We start from the raw sequence: 16,552 nt of genomic DNA, 5'->3' as shown, positions 1-16,552 counted from the left end.
CACATTTAATACAAATGTCACTTAAATTTGAATCATAGAATATGTTTAAACAATTATTTTTCATATATCATGAATAAATACGTTAGTGTAATTACGTGAGGGACTTTTATTTTGAACAAGGTAAGGAGCTACTTTCTTAATGTCGCTGACCAGACGCTGGTAACGTAAAATGGATTAGTTATAAATATCTTTGGCCAGACTGTTGCCACCAAATGTTACGAAATTCCATGTAGTAGTTGAACTGTATCCATAAACATTCAACCCGAAACTCTGATATCTTGCTGTATTTACTAGAAAGCTATGGTTAGCTTCTTGCTAGCTAGCTTCCTGGCTTTGGAGGCTAGGCAGTATTCTCCAGCGGTGCGTGCAACTAGCTAAAAATAATGCCATTAATGCAGTAACGTTATAATTTAGTTACATGGTACTTGCTTGATAGCTAATATTTTTTAATCGGGGTGAGAATATATTGGGCTTCGTTTTGCAGAGCTAAAGATGCATAGCTAGCTACTTAACAACAACTGGCTGTTGTGCAGAAGGCCCCTCCAATGTAACTAGCTACTGATACGTATTTTTATTTCCGTTAGGGACATCAATTGACATGATTACTCACAGGAAATGAAGACTAACTAACCATTGAATGATTGAAATTCAGTTTCACAGTCGTGGTAAGGATACTTTCTTCCCAAGGCTCTGTAGGTCCTACACTTTTTTTAGCCAACCATTGATTTAGCTAGACATGTTCATAGGCTTTTGTTCAGGGTTTTCCAAACTCGGTGCACATTTTGGTTTTTGCTGTAGCACTACACAGCTGATTCAAATAATCAACTAAGCATAACGTTTTGATAATAACCAAAACATGCACTCTTTGGGGTCCCAAGGACCGAGTTTGGGAAACTCTGCTTTAGTTACAGTTGAAATGACTGAACACCATTTCCCCCCCAATTTCAGAATAAACTTCTCTATGCCCTGGAGGTTTGAGGATGGAGGACAGTGAGGGTCACAGCTCTGCACACCAAGGATCTGGTGATGGAGCGATGAGCACTATGAATTTATATGCCACTCTGGGGCTCTCTCCAGAAGACGTGGATGCTCTGGCCCAGATTCCAGAGAACGAGATCAGTGTGGAGACTTTGCCTTATCTGATAATGCAACTGAAGGCCAAACGAGCCAAGCAAGAGGGACAGGGAGAGGCCTCCCCAAACAGAGACACCCGGCAGGAGGATATAGATGATGGAGACCGCAGCAAACGGGACAGTCCCCCTACAGTCCCTCGCCAGTCCAACAGCCATTGTGACACTGACTATAGGAGAGTGGAGATTCACAGTCGACCAGAGCGGACTGAGGCAAGGAGAGATTCCCATCACACTAGGTCCTCAAGGGAAAAAACATCCGACAGCCAGCAAAGGTTTCCTTTCTCCTATCAAGTGGATGATTTTCATGGAGTTGTGCCCAAGATTTACCCACACACATGCTCTCTATGCTTCTGCATGTTGAATTCTACTAAGGTAAGCTTTGTTATATTTCAATACTCTTGCTGTTGGACTGTATATCTATATAATTTTCATCAGAACACTTAACCTTCCATGATGGCATTCATTTAGCTTAATATGAGTTTGCTTTTTTCACAGACATGGAAGGATCATCTCAATGGATTCCGCCATGTGGAGGGCTGTCAAGAACTCTTGCGTCTGTAAGCGTTTCCATGCAAAGTAAAACATTTAGAAAATGGACTGATACAGGTCACAAAATCTATTGAGATATTTCCTATTACGTGGTTTTATTCAAAATCGTTTCTTTCGTTTCTGTTTTCTTTTTTTTCTTCTTTTTTTACAGATATCCAGATTGGAAAAGACATGATACCCGGAAAGAAATGTGAGGGGCATGAAATTCAGCTTTAAGTTGAAAACAGCCATGTCATGATGTAAAACCATTAGCCGTTCCTCTTCTTACTTAGCACTGTTTACGTTATCTTCCAGGTCCAACTCCATCCCAAGTAGAGATGCTATTTCAACGCCCAGAAAAACGTCACGTCCTGCTATGCCTTACAAGAGACAACATAGCTCAGACCGCGTACGAGGTGATAACCCGAGTCCCATTCCAAAATCAAAGTTTGATCCAAGTCTGGTTAGAACCAGAAAGACACCATTTGAAGCCCAAGGTAATGATGTCCCTTTTGTGGCAATGTTTTCTTATAAATAGAGCATTGATCATTAACTTCTTATGATGGAATTTATTTGCTTAAAGCTGCATGCTTGAATGTGTGATTTTTATATTTTGCTTTAGGCTGGCACGAAGGTGGTGGTCACAAAATTTCCCCTTGGCACTGTTGGTGTTGAAGACTTGATGACTTTGGCTAAGCCATTCGGCACAGTTGTAAAACATCTGGTGTTCCCCTGCAAGGTAAGTCACACAAATTGATAAGAAAAACTCTTAAAGATGCACAATGCAGAAATCCCTCTGCCATTTCCTGGTTGCAATAATTTTAATAAGTTTTTGACAAAACAAGCAAGTATATTGTAGATAGTTGTACCATCTAAACCGCTGTGAAATATATTTTCAATAACCAAAAATATTGTATTTTCAGCTGTTTGATGCTTGTGTACAAAACCGAAAGTAAAAGATTAAACTTAAGCATAGAAATAGCCACATAGAACAGATATACCGCTTCTTAGACTTGCTTTCAATGAGAATGACAGAGATCTACAACTAATTTCTATGTGAATTTGGTTGGGTCGCCCAAAAAGTTACATATTGCAGCTTTAACATTCTCTCGCTAAAAAAAAGTTACATCCGTAGTTGAATGTCTATTGGATGATTCACTGTTGTATTTTTGTTACAGGGCTTCCTGGAGTTTGGTTCGCACAAAGAGGCAGTCAATATGGTGAATCACTTCAGTGAAAAGCAAGCGTTCGTGAAGGGAAATAAGTTGATTCTGTACCTGTCACCTATGGTGTGCAGTATACATGTAAGTGCATCTGCCTCTTAAAAGTTTGAGGTTCTGTATTCTTAATCACAGAGATCCCAGTATGAGCTTGTTTTTTCCTTTAGCCGCCAAGGTTGGATGAACCACCAGAAAAACGTCAGAACAAACAAGTTACCAATACAGTGGTTTGTTTTTCCCGCCTACCTCCTGGGAAGGAAAGAGAACCAGAGATTCTCGATCTCGCCAAGATGTTTGGGGATGTGCGGCATTCAACATTTTCAAGCGATCAGGTAAGGTTCGAGCAATATGGAATTGATGTGTGATCAATCAATTTCTGCAAATCTCTGGTGATTTCAAATAGAAAACAATGATTAAAACAATAACAATGCAGTTGATCTATTTTAAATTCAGAATAGCATGGGATTGTATGACTAGAATAGATCAATTCAACACCAAAACCTCCATTATGCAGCACCTTCTCAAGCTTTGTCTAATGAATTCTCCCTTATTCATCTGCAGGCCCTGATTGAGATGGTACATTGGAAGGATGCTGACATTATGGTGAAGTACTACCACGCCAACCCCCTAAAGGTCAATGGAAAGAATGTCCAAGTAATCTTGTCATCGTCACTGAAGCGCCTGAGGTAAGTAAGAGTCCTTCAATTGGGACTATGGGACTCATCAGGAAGTTTGTCAGGGAAGTTTACCGCAATGGTTTTTGCCTTGTAGAGAAAGTCCTGACTCCACCACATCCAGAAGAGCAGATGCTAGTAAAGGCCGCAGCAGACACAAGAGAGAGGAGACCAGCAAGACCTCAAACTCCACGAACAAAGAAAAACCCAGTACAGTCAAACAACCTGCTGAGAAAGTGACAGAACAAGGAGAAGATCAACAAAGCACCTCAGAGGAGGTCAAGGAAGTGGTCAAGCAGGAAGAGATCAAGGATATTGAGGAGGAGGTCAAGGAGGAGGTGGTCAAGGAAGAGGACATTGATTTGGAAAACAAAGATCTAGACGAAGAGGGCATCCAGGTGGAAGCTGAACAAAAAAGCTTGTTAGATGACGAGGTTGGAGCTGGTGCTGGTGTTAATAGTAAAGACCCTGCGCCTTCCAAAAGTGCCTCTCTGGTGGCTGATTCTAAAGATAAGGGGGAACCCGAAATCTCAGAACTGTTGGCAGACGATACCTTGGAGGATTCTGACATAAAGGCTGCCGATGATCCAGCTCTGTGTGATGCTGATGTCTCAATGGAGAACATGATGGAACAGGAGAGCTTTCATGAAGATGTAAGAAATTCTTGTCATTCATATTTGTGACCGGAACCAAAAAAGAAAAGCTTATTGTTCCCCGAATTGAAAATAATTTTGTAAAGTAACCAAGATGTGGGTTCCTAGCAATGGGTTCTTAAAGCATGTGTGCTTCAACTCTTCAACTTGGTTGAAGTTCTGGGAGCATTCCTGAGAATGTAGTTTGGTTGAGATCCTCCACTGATCAGTTGAAACAGATGTGGCCATCTTCTGCCTAGAACCATTGAAATCTGGCTGAGGTTTCAGTGGCAAATAAAATTGATCTGACACTTCAGGTTGAACCTCGTCAATCTAGAGTCAGGACTGGCCAACCCTGTTCCTGGAGAGCTACAGTCCTGTAGGTTTTTGCTCCAACCCTAATCTAGCACACCTGATTCTAATAATTAGCAGGTTGATAAGATTAATCAGGTTAGTAACACCTGGAGTTGGAGCGAAAAAACCTACAGGAGGGTAGCGCTCCAGAAACAGGGTTGGGCAACCCTGGTCTAGACAAACAGTCAAGATGTTTTCTGTGACTCATGTCAGCAATGGCTGGTTTGAGTCATGGATTGTTGGAATATTGAGTTTGCTTGGTACCATAGCACACTATGTACAGTGCCTTCTGAAAGTATTCATACCCCTTGACTTATTCCACATTGTTGTTTTACAGCCTGAATAAAAAATGGATTATATTGATTTTCTCACCCATCTACACACAATACCCATTATGACAAAGTGAAAACATGTTTTTAGAAATGTTTGCAAATTTATTGAGAAATGAAATACAGATATCTAATTCATATAAGTATTCACACCCCTGAGTCAATACGTGTTAGAATCACCTTTGGCAGCGATTACAGCTGAGTTTTCTATCACAGCCATTCAACTCCTTAACTGCTTTAAAGTCAGATTGGACTCATGGTGAAATCCCTGAGCGGTTTCCTTCCTCTCCGGCAACTGAGTTAGGAAGGATGCTTGCATCTTTGTAGTGACTGGGTATATTGATATACTATCCAAAGTGTAATTAATAACTTCAGCATGCTCAAAGGGATATTCAATGTCTGTTTGTTTTTTTGTTTTTTTCTACCAATTGGTGCCCTTATTTGCGAGGCATTGGAAGACCTCCCTGGTCTTTGTGTTTTGAAATTCACTGCTCAACTGAGGGACCTTACAGATAATTGTATGTGTGGGGTACAGAGATGGGGTAGTCATTCAAAAATCATGTTACACACTTATTGCGTCCATGCAATTTATGTGACTTGTTAAGCACATTTCTACTCCTGAACTTAATTAGGCTTGCCATAACGAAAGGGTTGAATACTTTTTGGACTCAAGACATAACTTTTCATTTTTAATTAATATAAAAACGTCTAAAAGTATATTTCCACTTTGACATGGGGTATTGTGTGTAGGCCAGTGACACACAATCTAAATGTAATCCATTTTAAATTCCAGCTGTAACACCACAAAATGTGGAAAAAGTCTAGGGGTGTGAATACTTTCTGAAGGCACTGTATGTAGGCTATATGATGTGCTCAGGGGTTATTACTTCCATCAGTTTTATGAGTGCCCTACAAATCAGATGGAGATAAGCTTTGAAGGGTCTCCTTTATATTCCATGGTTGAATATCAAAGGTGATAGATCCATCTCTGTACAAGCTCCAATTGTTTCCAGAAAACCTAGACTGTCGGTATTAATCCAGAACAGGTGCTTAAGCACTCAAGTCAGCCAAACATTGTAGATGTATGGATCAGTAGACATGCCTATCTGTTCAGCCCTATCATGGTTAACCTGGACTGACCAAGAGGTTTGAATAACATAGGATATTTAAGCTGTCAATGTCATTTGTAATAGTGCAGCCACAGAGTTCACTTCCTAGCTTTGAGACGGATCTATATCATAGTTCAAGACTATTGAATACAGTTTTGCATACTTTTATGTTAATTGTTTGAGCTGCTTTTGACAGTTTCCTATTGCAACCTCCAAAATATTTATGAGATTCGATATGGTTCTGGTGCAGCACTGTGGAACTTGAAACTCTTGAATTCTTTAACTTATTGATGTTTTGGACTTATTTCCAACAGGACAATATGGATGACATGGATTTCCCAGAGAATATGGATGATTTTGTTACATTGGATGAACTCGACAACAATACTGGAGGGTACACATCGCTGGGTAAGCGATGAATGATGCAAAAAGTTCTTACTTGGCAGCAATGGACATAATTATGGTTGTTTAGCCTGTGTGGATAACACATTAAGAAAATAATCTGCAGATCATAATTTATAGTAATAATTACTTTTGTTTTTATTTGCAGAGTCAAAGGATGCTTCATGGGTTGGTATTCCTCCAAAAAAGACATTGTTAATTTAGAAACGTGCAGTTGGAATGTGTCAAAAGTGTAGAAAAGTTGTTTTATCCAACATTATTGATAGTAGGTTGCTCAGTAAAATTGTTTTCTACAGGATGGAAAAGTTGTCCATATTAGCCCAATTAGAAAGGGCTATGGAAACGTGGAGGTGGCCCTATTGAAACTGGCAGAGCGAGCAAACGTGAAAGTTGTCCACCATTCCATATCCTTCCTCAGACAGGAGGTATGTTCATAATTATGTTACTTGCAGATATGTTAATTGCGGATCAGTGTATTTTGTATGGCACTAATGTTGTCATAGCAACAGTGGTGAATAACAATTTGACATTCACGCATTTTTGCAGGGAGGAGTTTATTTACTCAACCCCTGATTTGTGCAAGCGTTTGCTGTCCTAGTTTGTATGACGTTGAGAATTTTCTATATTTTCAGGCATGGTTAGAGCTTGATACTACAGAGGAAGTTCGTGAAATGGTGAAATTCTACAAAGGCAAAGGACAGTTGTTGCGGAAACGTGTCAGTGTTAGCATGTGCTTTTCACAGAAAAAGTTGGAGGTGGGTTTGGTGTCTGCTAAATGGTGTAGTATCTATGGTGTACACATTATGCATCTGATGAGAGAATTTAGTTATAAACTCACCTACACACTAGCATAGTCAATATTTGTAACACAAAGATGCATACTATGTGTAATGTGACTTTGTTTCTGTCAATGTAGAGTCCTAGTGGGAGATCCATCTACATTTGTATGCTTCCACTCCAGAAGTACTCGGACGTCTCTCTGTTACGACTTGCCCAGCCTTTCGGGAAAATCACTGGCTATAATTTGAACTGGCATCATGGAAAGGTAAAGTTTCACCGGCCCATTTTTTAGGGGGGAGTTTGTTTTTCTATTGATAACGGACTCTCACATGGATTTTTTTCCCTTCTTTCAGTGTTATATCCAGTTGGAGAGTGTGGAAGCCGCTCAGAAAATGGTCAAGTACTTCAAACGTCCACAGAAGTTTTACGGCACCCTGTTAAGGGTCAGTTTGTGCAAAAAGGGAGACTCACTAATATACTGGTAAATAATTTTCAATGACCACTAAGAATATGCAGTAGAGTAGATGATGGAAATTATAGTTAGACAAAATGGAATTTGAAGAATGCTAGTATCCTATCCAGTCCATGTCCACTGACAGTTAAATTGATTGGAATCAATTGGAAGAATATACAGCCAATAAAATTATCTGATAAAGAATGTTGTGATCTATGGTTAACCTGGACTGTATGAGGGTTGTATCTAAGTACACGTTCATGATATAGTTCTGCATGACATTGTATTCTGCTCTTCTGATACAGGAAGCCACCAGTCAAATATGAGCTGTGGTTGGCCGGTCAGAAAAACAGAAGATCAAGAGATCACCATGGAGATGAAAAGACCAATGGCCAGTCAGCCAAAAGCCCCTGTCCAGAGGTGAAACATGGTTATTTGCTATGTTTTTGTTTCCTTAATTTAAACAAGGTGCAAGATTGCCTTGTTAGTTAAATGCTAGCTCAATATTTACGTATTTAATTTAGGCATGTTCGTGAACAATCCTTTTACAGTTACCGGTTAGTCAAGAAGTAATCAGTCAATGCACTTCACACAGAGAAGAGTGAAGATATGTCTTGGTGTTGGTCTCTCAGGCTAATTAGAACAAATGAGTGATAGACATGATTGTGTTTGTATGGCCAGGATGTCCAGAGCCCTGTGTCTGACAGTGAGGGGGTCTGTGGGGACCCTGAGGGTGAGGAAGCCAGTGGTGTGGAAGCTATCCCAGAGGGAGAGGAGGAGGAGGAGGAGAAGCAGGAGGAACCTCTGGGTCCTTATCAACCTGACAACCCTGTTGGTAAGAGGCTGGAGAAAAACAGACTTCTGTTTGTGTGGCTGCCTTTTTTTATTATCAGGGGTGACAAGGATCTAATAAATAACTTTTAGTGCCATATTTTGAGAACAAACATGTTTTCTTTCTGTCCTTTTACTTGCAGGGTTAGACTATCTGGTACCAAGGACTGGATTATTCTGCAAGCTGTGCAACATTTTCTACACCAATGAGAAAACAGCCAAATCAGTCCACTGTAGCAGTGAGGAACATTACCTGAACCTTAAGGTTATTATCAACTATGACAAGAGTCAGTCTTAGGAATCATACTTTGTGGTGTGGCGTATTTGTAAGAAAGTGTAGTTGACCTTGGAGGCCAGAATACATTCTCAACATTTCTCAGGTTTCACTGTCAAATGTTAATTCTTAACAATAAATGTGTAGAATATTGATCACTGTCAAGGGAAACCTTGTTTATTTAAGCTAGTATCACCTATGCTTGTGGAATCTCAACCAAATGGAAAGATATGGGACTTTTTAGGGGATCTGTTTTAGCTGGTGTTCTTGGTTATGGGTTAACATACCGTATATAATGGATTGACAATGTACACTGATTTTATTTTATTTTTTCAGAGAAAGATGGATAAAGATACAGACCTCGGCTGATTGAGAGGATTGTCGTCCACCTGTAGTCTTCCCAGAGGAAGGCCGTTTTAGTATAAACATTTCTGTCCAGTTTGTTTTTAACATTCCAGTCTTTTCTGTTACTGTTGACAACATTGTGTAACCCATTTCAAATTAATTCATGTAGTCCCATTCTGTGGTTATGAATAGTACCTGGATATAGTTGCCTCTTATTGAATAAACAAATGTTTGACTTCTGGAAATGACTTTTGTCACCTCTTATGGCTAACATTTACTCTGAACCTACTGACCTTAACATATTTGACAGAGGCCTATGGTTGTTTGTCAATGATCAACTGTCATTTATCAATGACAAGGACATGTGCACAGGATCGACTAGAACTACATCCCAGAATTTGCCATTACCCAGAGAACCATCTGGTGCTTGACTGTGACAGCAGTCTTTTGGTTAAACTGTAATGCACAATATGCAGAAAAGTCTATAGTAATCCTATAAGATTATTTTACACAATTGTGATTTTTTTTTCTCACCTTTATTTAACCAGGTAAGCCAGTTGAGAACAAGTTCTCATTTACAACTGCGACCTGGCCAAGATAAAGCAAAGCAGTGCGATAAAAACAACAGAGTTACATATGGGGTAAAACAAAGTCAAAAAATACAACAGAAAATATATATACAGTGTGTGCAAATGTAGTAAGTTATGGAGGTAAGGCAACAAATAGGCCATAGTGCAAAATAATTACAATTAGTATTAACACTGGAATGATAGATGTGCAAGAGATGATGTGCAAATAGAGATACTGGGGTGCAAATGAGCAAAATAACAATATGGGGATGAGGTAGTTGGGTGGGCTAATTTCAGATGGGCTGTGTACAGGTGCAGTGATCGGTAAGGTGCTCTGACAACTGATGCTTAAAGTTAGTGAGGGAGATAAGTCTCCAGTTTCAGAGATTTTTGCAGTTCGTTCCAGTCATTGGCAGCAGAGAACTGGAAGGAATGGCGGCCAAAGGAGGTGTTGGCTTTGGGGATGACCAGTGAGATATACCTGCTGGAGCGCATACTATGGATGGGTGTTGCTATGGTGACCAATGAGCTAAGATAAGGCAGGGATTTGCCTAGCAGTGATTTATAGATGGCCTGGAGCCAGTGGGTTTGGCGACGAATATGTAGTGAGGACCAGCCAACAAGAGCGTACAGGTCACAGTGGTGGGTAGTATATGGGGCTTTGGTGACAAAACGGATGGCACTGTGATAGACTACATCCAATTTGCTGAGAAGAGTGTTGGAGGCTATTTTGTAAATGACATCGCCGAAGTCAAGGATCGGTAGGATAGTCAGTTTTACAAGGGCATGTTTGGCAGCATGAGTGAAGGAAGCTTTGTTGCGAAATAGGAAGCCAATTCTAGATTTAACTTTGGATTGGAGATGCTTAATGTGAGTCTGGAAGGAGAGTTTACAGTCTAACCAGACACCTAGGTATTTGTAGTTGTCCACATACTTTAGGTCAGACCCGTCGAGAGCAGTGATTCTAGTCGGGTGGGCGGGTGCCAGCAGCGTTCGATTGAAGAGCATGCATTTAGTTTTACTAGTGTTTAAGAGCAGTTGGAGGCTACTGAAGGAGTGTTGTATGGCAATGAAGCTCGTTTGGAGGTTTGTTAACACAGTGTCCAATGAAGGGCCAGATGTATACAAAATGGTGTCGTCTGCGTAGAGGTGGATCCGAGAGTCACCAGCAGCAAGAGCGACATCATTGATATACACAGAGAAAAGAGTAGGCCCAAGAATTGAACCCTGTGGCACCCCCATAGAGACTGCCATAGGTCCAGACAACAGGCCCTCCGATTTGACACATTGAACTCTATCTGAGAAGTAGTTGGTGAACCAGGCGAGGCAGTCATTTGAGAAACCAAGGCTATTTAGTATTTTATTACAAGAATATTCTAGTAATTACTATAGAAATCTGCACTATCATCTAGGATTGATGTGCCCAGCAGGTAATAAACTCCTGTCCCCCGTGGACTGGCTCGTACATAAAGCATCCTCCATTCAGGCTGCAAAGGCATAATTTCCCTCCTTAACTAGCTTTAATGGCGGGCAGTCAAAGAAAAAAGAAAAAAAAGGGAGAATGTGTACTTTAATAAAACACCATTAACCACCCCCAAGACATCCTAAATTGTCAGAAAATCCAAAATGGTGGTGGATTTTTTTTTTATTAAAACAGTACACATATTTCTAGTTGTTTGTTTTTGACGGCCCGTCATTCAAGCCCGGAATCTGTGAGTTGTTGGCTAGAGCACATGTACAAACACCAGAGTGGGCACATTTGCTATAAAATGCTATTTTTTTGTGGCAAAACGATCAGTAACCTAGAGTTAAAAATGCGATAGAAACCCATTTACTTTTATTTTTTATTCTATACATGGAAATGTAACCGCAAAAGTTATTATAGGTCATCACGTACGGTTTTTTTCCACAACAAATCAATTTGATGGAAACATCTCTGGTGGGTAAATGTACTTATTGTTTTTAATGCGGATTTTGAGGTTTTGCCTCATAAGATTTTGCCATGGTCTCTCGGCTAAAGAGGGTCCCCATCACCTTTTTGGGGGGTTGGCTGAGCCTTGCCACAAAGTTTTCATTTCAACCTATAGAAAACACATAAGCCTATCATATATCATTAGTTCAGGCATGTGGTCACTTTTCCAATAATGAGGATAAATGTATCCTTGTTAACCTATTTTAACATGTTTTTTTTTTATGTTATTCACAATGCACCTATTCACCGTCGGCTAGTTAATACAAAATAATGGAAATTAAGGGGAAAAGGAATAGGTCAATTTCAATCTGCTCAGATGTACTAAACTCAACTGTGTCTCATGCATTGTGAACGTAAGAATTACATCTGCCATTCACAATACTGTATGCACAATAGGAATTAGGAAATTAAATTGAGTAAGATAGGTGACTGATGCTTACCCACATCGCTTCTTTGAGGAGCGATGGAAGCTGTACAAAACAAAATTGTTAGATTTAGTAATAATAATATATAGTAATTTTGAACTGGGGAACACATTGCATTTTGCATCAGGCTACAATAAAATGTGACGAAATTCTATTAATTATCCACCACAGTATGAAAATGTATGCACTCACTAACTTTAAGTCACTCTGGATAAGAGCGTCTGCTAAATGACTAAAATGTAAAAGTGATCCAAGATGGAGGCATGATAGGGCGTAACATTCCTAGATGAGGAACAATTTTAGGGTTTTCTCACGAAGTTTATAATTTTAGGCTGCAGTTGCAACAAGAAAAAATATATATAGCCATACAATGTAGCTATTTTGAAATTATTCAAGCCATTGATTACATTTTTTTTGACGATTTCCAACGAACAAGCTAACTATCGAAAAGTTTCTGCGTGTTTAGCTAACATTAGCTAACGTCTTCATAGCTAGCAGCAAGTAGTCAGGACAAAACCAAACTGTTGCTGAGATAATGGATGTTGAGACTTCCAAGGAGAAAATAGGTATTGCTGAAACCCATTCATATGCTTACAGTGTAGAAAAGGGGGGTGAATGTGATTCATACCCGAATACCCCAATGTGGGGATCTATTTTCTCATAACTGGAGGGATGAATAGCTTAGAAGGAATGCATTGGTGATTAAACATAGAAGGTTTATACTGTACTGATATGAATTGTTTCACATAACAAGCTGTGATTCATGTGAGGAACGTTAGGGGGTAGGATGAGATAAGACTTGTATTTCTTACAGATAAGACTTGTATTTCTTACAGATACGAACACTGCCTCTTTGTTGTCTGTGAACCGTTGTCTGTGAACCGTCCTTGAACGTAGGTACTTAGAGTACAGTGGAACGGTGTCTATGGGCGCTGACTCTACAGGTTGTTATGATAACAACTTATGCCTGGCAACAGTGTGCAACAGTGGAGCGCCAAGGGACTGGGACCAGCCGGTGCGCCAACGGATTGGCTGAGTAAGTCTAAACCACGCTCAGTCTCTACTCTGATTGGCCAGCAGGGAGTGGGAAATATCTCTGTCAGAGTATTTGAAGAAGAACCTGTAACAATGGATCAGTTCTCTGTCTGCCCTGCGTGGTATTTCAGTGAGCCCGTATACGAACCAACATACTTATCATACATACATTTTGCATATAATAAATTTAGCTTGGATTGAATATCTCTTGATTATGTTTTCTCTTATTCCAATACCAGATTTGAATTACGCAATTTCTAACAATTGGTGACCTCCGACTGTGATCTGGTAGCGGAACTTCGCTGGAATTCACCCAGCCCATTGGACATCGCTGTCGTCGAACGGTGTGTTTCACAAAGTGCCCGGGCTTCTAAAAACAGGTAAGCAGACACCTATTGTTATGTAACTAAAGTTCTGCACATTGGCTTTATCCAAATTAATTTTGTGAAGCACCTGTTTGATGTAAGTGAACGCTATTGTACTATAAATAACGATTACAGTATACTACTTCGATTTCATAATATACTATGAAAATGTTTGATAATTGTGATGGTTAAACCCATGGGAGTGCGAGCTATGACTGAGGCTCATAGGAGGTACTTTAAAATAGATTAGACAGTGCGAGCTATGACTGAGGCTCATAGGAGGTACTTTAAAATAGATTAGACAGTGTGAGCTATGACTAGAGGCTCATAGGAGGTACTTTAAAATAGATTAGACAGTGCGAGCTATGACTGAGGCTCATAGGAGGTACTTTAAAAGTTAGACAGTGCGAGTGTTGTCGTATGCATGAGAGTGTGAATGACAAACCTGTATACCTTGATAGAAAACTAATTGGGAATCAAAGACGTCTGTGGCTGTCCAAACTGTATAATTTGGGGATAACTGTTGGGTTTGTGGTTGCTTAAACCGTATAACCCGTTAATAACAATTGGGAACATAAAGCTAAAGTGATGAATGGCTAGTGTGACTGAACTGAAACGTTTGAGCTGATATGATTGAACTGTGGCGTTTGATGTTTGACATAGCATAATACTGGTTTTAGGTGCTTGGGTTGAGGCTTTTTGGTTAATTATTTGATTTAACGTTTGATGTTTGACCCTGCAAAATACTGGTTAAACAATTAGACTGAAATAATTCGGTTTATCGTTGAAATATAAATATGCACCGACTTTAACTAATTAGGTGGGAATAATTTGATTTAAATAAATAGACTAAAGTACTTTAAATAACGGCAGAATATTGGAAACACTAAAACGAAAAACAGCTCCTCAAAAAGCCTGTTCCCACTGGACACGGAAAGAGAGAGTTGCGAGGGGAGGGGCTGGAGACAGCAAAAGTGTGGCTTTTGGAGCCAGGAAAGACTGGGAGTTGGCTGGGAACACCACAGGGTGATTGTTTGAGGGGTGCCTGTGGGTTTCTGACGATATATACGTATGAACTTGCTCACCCGAACGTAGACGTACGTCATGGGTGAGAAAGTAGAGAATATTTACATTTGCATTTTTGGTAATTTGGCAGACGCTCTTGTCCAGAGCGACTTGCAGGAGCGATTGGGTTTGAGTGCCTTGCTCAGGGGCACATCGGCAGATTTTTCGCCTGGTCGGCTCGGGGATTGGAACCGGCGACCTCTCGGTTGTTGGCGCGGCACTATTGGTTACTGACGCCCCATATGAGTTTAAGGTTGTGCCGTTGTTTGATCATGTGATAAGGTTTAATGGGTAATCAGACCATAACTAATGTGGTTATGGAAGAAATGTATAGATAGTGGAGAGCCAATAGGGGGCTCCATTGAACTATTATGGTTTATTTGGCATTTCTGTGGCATGAGGTGAAGTCTGTGTGTATGAGTGAATTCAACGGCTGGTGTGGGTGGTGACTGGATGCTACTGAGTATATAGTTTGGTAATGTTGAATGGACAATTTGTAGCGTGTTTTGGGGTTAAATAGAAAAACTCACTTATTCAATAGGGAATGGGTAAAGGGAGAGAGTTTTTTGCTGAGGTGAAAGCAAGTGCGATTTTCATTTGGTGACGTCACTTGCTCTATGAACTGGAAGTAGTTGCTTTAAGAGAATCGCAGATGGTGTGGAGTGACTGGCGATGTATGTAGAGGGTTCCTGGTTCGAACACAGGTAGGGACAGTGGGTAAAGCTTTCGCATTGGGGCTATATACCTAGATTACTATGTGGATTGAGAAATGTGAAAGGTTGAATTAGATAGCTTAAGTAGAAGTATTCTAGAAAGGTCTATGAAAATATGTTACAAGGTCCCCATGCGCTTTCCCCGAAGGAGCAAGGGGAGGGTGAGAGATAGTTCAAATGTTAGGAACATCATTAAATGTATGCTTATCAACGATAGCAAGTATTTGTTTTATTAATTAGGGCCTAATCAGAGAGAACAGTTAAAGAAATTGAAGAGCGAACTGAAATGGGTTAGCGGGAAAATACATTTTAGAACGATAATTTATTTTCGTTACGGGGAAGCAAGTGGCATTGGCTGTTGTGCTGGGGGAATAGCGCCAGCCTGTGGTGGGTTCTAGATTTGTTACATAAACAAACATATTTTAAACTAAAGTGATGGAATAGGCTACAATTATAACATTATCAGAAAAAAGGCAAACTATAATGTGTAATAGTTATTACAATTATTATGAATAGTTATTACAGTTATTATCATTGATCGAGCAATGATAGAAGGATAGTAGAGGAAAGGCAAGGGATTAAATCTAATTTAGGGAAAGCAGAAGAGTATGAATGTCACGCCCTGGCTCTGGGGACTCTTATATGTTGAGCCGGGGTGTGGATTTTCTATGTTTTGTTTTCTATGTTTTTGTTTCTAGATCGTGTTGATCTATGTTGGCCAGGGTGGTTCCCAATCAGAGACAGCTGTAGCTCGTTGTCTCTGATTGGGGACCATACTTAGGCAGCCTTTTGGCACTAGTTTATTGTGGGATCTTGTTCCGTTAAGGTTTGTGTTGTGTTAACCTCAGGACTTCACGTATCGTTTTGTTGTTTTGTTATTGTGTAAAGTACTCATTAAAAGATGTACGCCTATCACGCTGTGCCTTGGTCCGGTTCCTATAACGATCGTGACAGAAGATCCCACCTCGACTGGATCAAGCAGCGTGACGAGGAGAGAGGATGGACCTGGGAGGAGATGAGTGAGAGTCTGGCAAGAGGGATGGAGGCCATGAGCACGGGGGAGAGACAAGCCCAAAACATTTTTAGGGGGGGGCTCACGCCGTGGACGACGAGGCAGCGGGAGGCCGCGATAGAGCGGTTCAGCAGGTTGGCAGAGGAGGCCGCCAGGTTACGGGGGTCACTGGTCACGAGGGAGAAGGATAGTGTGGAGGCACGGCGAGAGGAACTGAGTAGGCAGCAGAGGGAGCGGAGGTTTATGAGGAAACCCAGTCCCGCTCCTCACACCAAGCAAGTGGTGTGTGTCACCAGTCCGGTCCGGCCCGTTCCTGATTCCCGCACAAGGC

At 40.6% G+C, this 16,552-nt stretch overlaps 1 pseudogene across 1 annotated transcript; it reads left to right on the top strand.

Annotated features, from left to right (window-relative positions):
- The first annotated feature begins 573 nt into the window (after positions 1-573).
- Positions 574-9,225, top strand: LOC311143064 (annotated as a pseudogene). The gene is made up of 20 exons (XR_014615543.1): positions 574-665; positions 949-1,505; positions 1,629-1,690; positions 1,834-1,872; positions 1,977-2,158; positions 2,284-2,400; positions 2,840-2,965; positions 3,049-3,213; positions 3,443-3,567; positions 3,653-4,208; positions 6,294-6,387; positions 6,530-6,549; positions 6,678-6,806; positions 7,014-7,136; positions 7,298-7,426; positions 7,515-7,642; positions 7,921-8,035; positions 8,297-8,450; positions 8,590-8,711; positions 9,057-9,225. The product of XR_014615543.1 is annotated as an uncharacterized misc_RNA (transcript).
- The last annotated feature ends 7,327 nt before the right edge of the window (positions 9,226-16,552 follow it).

The sequence above is a fragment of the Coregonus lavaretus genome (genome assembly GCF_964263955.1).
Source record: "Coregonus lavaretus genome assembly, chromosome: 15".
Classification (NCBI taxonomy): Eukaryota; Metazoa; Chordata; class Actinopteri; order Salmoniformes; family Salmonidae; genus Coregonus; species Coregonus lavaretus.
The sequence above is the reverse complement of the archived record's forward strand: the minus strand, read 5'-3'. Positions and strand labels throughout refer to the sequence as shown.